Source organism: Peromyscus californicus, unplaced genomic scaffold, assembly GCF_007827085.1.
Source record: "Peromyscus californicus insignis strain IS unplaced genomic scaffold, ASM782708v3 Scaffold_5__1_contigs__length_169319896, whole genome shotgun sequence".
Classification (NCBI taxonomy): domain Eukaryota; kingdom Metazoa; phylum Chordata; class Mammalia; order Rodentia; family Cricetidae; genus Peromyscus; species Peromyscus californicus.
Genome location: NW_026294573.1, coordinates 5,575,522 through 5,583,080, shown reverse-complemented (window position 1 = coordinate 5,583,080; position 7,559 = coordinate 5,575,522).

Sequence of the window (7,559 nt, the reverse complement as noted above, 5' to 3'; positions counted from 1 at the left end):
TCAGAAAGCACCTGAGAAACAACACCCAAGCTGTCCTTTGGGCTTCCTGCCCCGCCCCCTACCTGCCCTCCCCCATCACCCCTTCCCCTGGTAGAACCAGCATTAGACTACTGAAGTAGTCTTCTCCAGTGGCCGGGCCTCTTTACCAACAAATTTGTCTTCTTCTCATAGGAACTGAGAGAAGCTTCTGGAGGCTGACGTGTGAGGTGCTGTGGGTGGGTCCTTCTAAGGCCTCCTTGGCTTGTAGATGGGGTCTTCCCCAGGTGCTCCACAGCTGTCCCTTTTGTCTGCCTCTTGACCTCTTTCTGCAAGGACACTAGCCATCTTAGTTCAGAGTCCACCGTCAGCTCAATTACTGCTTCAAAGACTTTGTCTCCAAATACAGTCTTATTCAGAGAGTTTGGGTTTTAGGGTTTTAACATGGATTTTAGGGGATAGACCTCAGCCCAGCCCTTCCATCCCATTGAGTCCAGACAGGAAATAGTAAAAATCATGAAACAGGGCTAGAGAGAAGCTGAGTGGGTGAAGTGGGTGTCATGCAAACATGGGATCTGAGTGTGGATCTCTAGCACCCATGAAAAAGCCAGGCACAGTGGGTGGCACACACCTGGAACCCAGTGCTGGGGACAGGAGGAGACAAGCTGGAGTACAAGGGTCAGATCGTCTAGCCAGATCAATGAGCTCCAGGTTCAGTGAGAGACCATTGCAAAAATGAGGTGAGAGCAACTTCAGAATATGCCTAACCTTGTCCTCTGTCCTCCAAACGTGTGCGAACACATGGGCACACACCCACCTGAGTGTGTACACATATTATACACACACCACCCACTAGTCATGAAGGAAAATCATGCAGGGGGCTGCTCCTCAGCACTCCTCAGAGTGTCATTTGTGCAAGGCTGTGTTTTGATTTTTTTTTTCACTTCCGTTGAGCTCCACAGCTGGCTCTCAGTCTCCTTTAATATCGATAATAGGACAATGCACTGGCGGAGCTGTCCCAGCACTGGTGAGGTGACATGTGAGTCATTGGGTAATGGGATGAATCAAATCAATAACTAGAGCGGATGTTTACTGTACGTCACCCTTCCTGTCCCCGTCACGCGGGTGTGTGACACATCGATGCTGGATTATACCCAGACACAGCACCATCCCTTCGGCAGCCCATTGTTCCTTGGGAGGTGACCTTCTGGGTCACAAGGATATCTGTAGCTACCTCTCCTGAAGAAACAACATCCCAAATCGAAGCATCAGTCTGCACACACTGCCTGAAGCATCCCGTGGTGGCACGGTGTGCTAGAGGTTTGCACTAGCGTGTTTACAGCAACCACAGCATGTGAACTAGGCTCTGTGGAACAGAGCTCTGGCTCTGGCTGTGGCCATCTGCTCCCTGTGTGCTCATCTGTTCTTGATGTGATGGACAGAGCTACATGGTCTAGTAGCATGAAGTTATTCTTTCTGGATACCCTGCAGTGGAGGGGCCCCTGAGCCCAGGGCCTACCTTGAAAAGGGATTAGTACACACCTTCCACCTTCCAATATGGTCAAGGTCATGCCGAAGACAGCAAAACCACCAAACAGTCCTGCCCGGCCTGAGCCAGCATCTGTCACTTGAGAAGTAGGAATGTTATCACACTCTGCATCCATTCCTAGGCTCTGGAGGCATGTGTTGACTGCTATAGTCTGTTCCATCTTCCAGAAAAGGACACTATAGCCTGAGGGGACTTGCACAAGACAAGCCTTCCCTGTCTTGGAGGCTGCATAACCATGTCCAAAGTGCTAGTGGTTCAGTCCTGATGAGGGTGCATGTCCTGCTCTGTGGACAGTGGACTTCTCTCACTATATTTTTACATGCACAGAATCCTCAAGTCTCTCTTTTTTAAGGGGGCAGCAATCACACTCTGAAGACCCGCCCTCCTGATCTGAGCTCACACTGTTTCTCCCGTGACCCCCATCATCCTGGGATTAGAGTTTCAACAGACATGCAGGCTGTGCTCAGAGCCTTGGGACTCCTGCATGTGATGCCAAAACTGCTTAGCTTTGAGAGAAAGCCTGAGTGTGGCCTAGGTCATCTGCTTCACTCACACAGGGTGGTGGGGACATGGACATTCTGACTGGATTGGGAAGACAGGCTGTGGCTCAAGGGTTGACTTGAGATGGGTGTCCTGTGAGGATGCCCTTGTCAACTTGGTTCTCTCATGTCTATGCTTGCCTGGCATCTAGAACTGAGTCCCTGAGTGCTAGCTAGCTCAGTAAGATGCTGTGGGAAGGGGTAGGGATGGAAAGAAGGGTATTGGGGGGAGGAATGAGAACAGAGTACAATGATACATATGTATGAAGAGGCCATAATGAAACACATTGTTTTGTTTACAAACCTAAAAGATTCATTAAAAAAAATTTTTATAAGGAGATGTGTAGGGCTAGAGAGATGGCCCAGTGGTTAAGAACACTTGCTGCTCTTGCAGAGGACCTGGGTTCAGTTCTCAGAACCCATATGGCAGCTCATAACCATTTGTAAATCCAGTCCCGGGGGATCTGATGGCCTCTTCTGGCCTCTACAGGCACACAACACACTGACAAACAGGCACACACATACACACAAAACAAGAATAGACACCTGTGCGCACACATGCATTTACAGTCATCCCCCTGCCCAAAGCCAGGATGGATGCACAGCTTCCTAAGTTATGCTCCTGAATGAGCTTCCTCACCATGTGCAACCATGGTGGACGGCACCCTGCTGACCCATTTGAAAGTGGATGTGAACACACTTCTGGAGCATGCTAACCCGGAGGAGGTCGTTCCCTAAAAAGACCAGAACACAGAGCAGCAGGACACATTTCTTCTGGGGCTCCCCTGGGAGACCTGTGAATTCCTTTCTTTTTTTTTTTTTTTTTTTGGTTTTTCGAGACAAGGGTTTCTCTGTGTAGCTTTGTGCCTTTCCTGGATCTCACTCTGTAGACCAGGCTGGCCTTGAACTCACAGAGATCCGCCTGCCTCTGCCTCCTGAGTGCTGGGATTAAAGGCGTGCGCCACCACCGCCCGGTGTGAATTCCTTTCTATCTGTGGAAACTACTATGTAGAAAAGAAGGACAAATTTTGTATAGTTGGATTCTTTTGTGCTACCATCTTGTAATTTTTTTTTTTTTTTTTTTAGTATAATTTAATACATCTGTGTCAGGTACTTCTGGGTTGCTGTGAGCAGACATCTGACAGAGGCAGCCTGAGGGAGGAAGGGCTTATTTGCTTATGTTCTCAGAGGGGTCAGCACATCCCAGAGGGAGGCAGAGCAGAGCAGCTCGGTTCAGGGCCCAGAGCAAACAGAGACTGGAAGGCCAGCCATGTGTGTCCCATATTCAGTTAATCTGACACCCAGACACACGCAGGGGGTCTAGATGACTCTGATTGCTATCAAGCTGGCAATAAGACAGTCACCCAGCACCCCTCATGAGTCAGCTCTGCCTGCTGTCACAAAGCTATGTGGACTGGGTAGTTGAAGCAACAGAGGTGACTTCCCACAGTTCTAGAGTCTGGAAGGCCAAGGCCAAAGTGTTAGCTTGTCACTTCCATAGTGGTGCCTGACTCTGGGCTGTGAAAAGTCCTGGGAAGGGAGTCTGTTGGATAGGAGAGGAGGTCAGTCTAGAGGAAGGACTGATGTGATGGTACCTGGGTCCTCAGGCTCCTTTTCCCTGTGGTGCTTCATGCTCTTCCCTTTAAGCGAAGAGATCCTCTTGGAGACTGACTTCGACCCCCACAAATTCACATGCTCAAGTCCTACCCCCAGCACACCAGAATGTGACTGGATTAAGGAGACAGAGGTGATTAGGTAAAAACCAAGGTCATTATAGTGGGTGAGCTCTACTCTAGTCTGATGGGTGTCTAGAAAGAGACCAGGGAGTGGGGAAAGACGACCCAGGAAAGTGCTTGCAACACAAGCATGAGGGTGAGTTTGATTACCCAGAATGCATGTAGAAAAGCCAAATGCAGTGTCATGTGCTTCTAATCTTGGCCTTGGGGAGGTGGACAAAGGCAGACCTCTAGGGCTCACTGGCCATCTAACCTAGTCAAATTGGTGAGCCCCAGGCCAGTGAGAGACTGTCTCAAAAAATAACATGGGTAGCTCCTAAGGAATGACACCAGAAGTTGACCACTGGTCTCCACATGTGCACACACAGATGCATGTAAGAGAACAGAACAGAACAGAGACAAGCAGAGAGGACAACCATCGCATACACCGGGAAGCAGATGCCACATGCCATCAGCAGGAACCAGCCCTACCATATGTTGACCTCCTCCATCTCTGTGGCCCCCTCAGTGGGACTTTGGTAGAGCAGCCCGACAGACCAGTTCATCAGTCCTGGAATTGAGGCTGGCCTGAGGGCTTGCTTAGACCAAGAGAATGAAGTGGACTTGGGCAGCTTCTGAGCTTTGGCCTCAAAACTTCTGATTTGGTCCTTAGTCTTTCTCAAGATGCCCTGTGAATTCTCCAGATTAAACTGCTGGGGATAAGATATAAGGGGAGGCAGGCCCAGTGGCTAGCCTGGGCTAGCCTCCAAGTGGGCAGTGAGGTCATTTCCTCAGTGAGGCCAGCAATAGGCTTTCAACAGTCCATGGTTAATGCCAGAATTATGAACCCACAGAGTTATGAAGGCTATTATCTGAAGTCACACTTTTGGGGGGGGGGGCGTGTCTTAGTCACTGTTCCATCACTGTGAGGAGACACCATGACCAAGGCAGCTTATAAACGGAAGCATTTAATTGGGGCTTGCTCAGATTCAGAGGGTGAGTCCATGATCATCATGGCGGGGAGCACAGGGGCAGACAGGCAGACATGGTGCTAGAGCAGTAGCTGAGAGCTCACATATGGTCTCTCAAGTTGCAGGTGTGTGTGTGTGTGTGTGTGTGTGTGTGTGTGTGTGTGTGTGTGTGTGTGTGTGTCTGGGCCTGACATGGACTTTGGAAACCTGAAAGCAAGCCCTCCCCACCCCAGCTCCAGTGACACACCTCCTTCAACAAGGCTACATCTCCTAATCCTTCCTAAACAGTTCCACTAGCTGGGGACTAAACATTCAAGTATATGATGAGCCCACAGGGCCATTCTCACCCAAACCACCACAGGGGTTGATAGATAACCAGGCAACAAGCTTCAGTTGAAAGGACACACACAGAACCCAAGCACTGTGCTCAAGGCTAAAGGATCAGGCATTAATGGTGCTTGGGCATGTGCTGTGTGAGAGGAGTGGGCAGGCACCTGGGATAGCTCGTCTGTGTGGATCATAACCCCAGTAAGCACAACATATCAACAAAACATGACATGGACTGTGAATATGACATACTTAAAATGTAAGGAAAGAGGCTGAGAATACAGGGGTGGGAGATGCCAACCTGCAAATTTAAGTAAGCCTGCCCATTAAGGATATAGATTTGGGGCTGGAGAGATGGCTCTGTGGGCAAAGTGCTTACAAGACAAGTGTGAGGTCCTGGGTTCATATCCCATGAAAAAAACCCGGGCGCAGGTGCCACACCTGTAACTAATGGTGGGCACATCACCATTAGGGGGTGATGGAGGCAGGAGGATCCCTGGACGGTTAGTCTAGCTGATTGCTGAGCTCCTCAGAAATAAGCCCAAGAGCTGTAGAGGAATATATGCATGCACCTGATGTTGATCCCTGACCTCTCTGTGTTCATTCAGGGACATGTGCACAGCTCCCTTCACACGTGAATATACAGGCATGCACATGACACACACACACACACACACACACACACACACACACACACACACACACGAGGATGGAAAATACAGTTTGCAATTTTAAATAAAGTTTGCCCATTAAAGTAGGGGGGACTGAGTTAGCTATATAGCTGTCTGGGGCAACAGCATTTTGGGTAGAGGGAATAACCAGTAACCAGTTACCTGACATACAAACCTACAATGACTTACTTAGTTGTTATATATTAAAAGTCTCTTCATGTGCCAGTAGCCTATGATTTTGTTTTGTTTTATGACAAGGTCTTGCTTTGTAGTCCAGGCTGGCAGATCCCCCTGCCTCTATCTCCCAAATGCTGGGACTACAGGTACGCATGACCACACCTGGATCTCTCTGTTTTAAGAAGAGCTTTGCAGCCAGCTAAAGACATGGCATTCCATTGAGGTGGTCACTGTTTGCCGATGTCCCAGCCCAGATGTGAAGCCACAGCTCTTGGAGTGGAGTTCCAACTCTCCCTGGGGACATCTGAGCCAGCACCTGCTCCCACCAACCACAGACCGGAGCTGTGCTTCCACACACCTTAAACCTGACAAACCGGTGAGTTTGGTGGGCTTACAGAGGATGAGGGAGGGGTGGCAAACAGGAGCGTGGACCTCCCCAAGCAGCTGCATCAGTGAAGACTCACTCCCCTATAGATGGAGTCCTCCCTCCAGTTACCTGTCTGCGCTCTAGGTAGTAAGTGCCTTCTGAGACCATGTACAGCTGCACAGAATCAGTAAGCTGTGGTAGGTGTGGGGGGAGCACAGGAGGAGTGGTTGTGATCTCAGATGAGGTCTGGTGACCGTTCTCACCCCACCCCCTTTCTGTGAGGCCTAATCTTGAGGGATCAGGGTCTCTGATGAAGATGGCTGCTTCACACACCGACTGTGGGGGCTGAAGGCTCAGAGCGTTTCTGGGACAAGGTGACATTGTCATTGACAGCCTGTTGAAGAGGATGCTAATTTTCATTGAGGTCTAGGCCTTCCATAGTAACTTAATTAGGCCATGCAGTAAAACTGTCACTAACCGTCAGGAGGACCCCTGAGTCACCAGGGAATGACAAAGCTTGGCAAGCAACCAGTCTCTGGTGGAGGGAAAGGGTGACTTCATTGCTTCCTCCCACAACTGTCCTCAAGGTCACCAAAGACCCCTGGATTGGTTGACCTATTCCCCACCTGGTGGCAATGGCAGAACATGAATGATGTACATGTGTATGTGCACAGACTGCATACATGCAAACACATCTATCATAGACTTTTAGTTTTGTTTTGTTTGAGACAGGGTTTCTCTGTGTAGCCCTGGCTGTCCTGGAACTCACTCTGTAGACCAGGCTGGCCTCGAACTCAGAGATCTGCCTGCCTCTGCCTCCTGTGTACTGGGATGAAGTGCATGGGCTGCCATGCCTGACCCCAGCATAGACTTTTAAAAAGATGTACAGACCTTGAACTTCCATCACCCAAGTGTTGGCATTACCGTATCACCACATCTGGTTTATGCTGAAGATTGAACTCAGACTTCACATGAGCACGCCGACTGAGCTGCATCCCCTGCCTACGGCACAGCATCTTAGGAAAGAAAGTCCATCCCAAGACAACCACTTTCAGCTGTGTAATGTAGTTCACACCAATCCCATAGGGCGCGTCTTGAGCTGACTGTCTTTTATTGCCATTTCCTGTAGTTGCTCTCTATCATCTTCTAACTTACACACTCACTGGGGTCTTAGGTTTCAAATCTGGTACCTGTAGGTTGAATGAAGGCTCCTGGATGTAGCCCAGACTGGCCTTAAATTCGGGGCCCTCTTGCTTCAGCCTGTGGT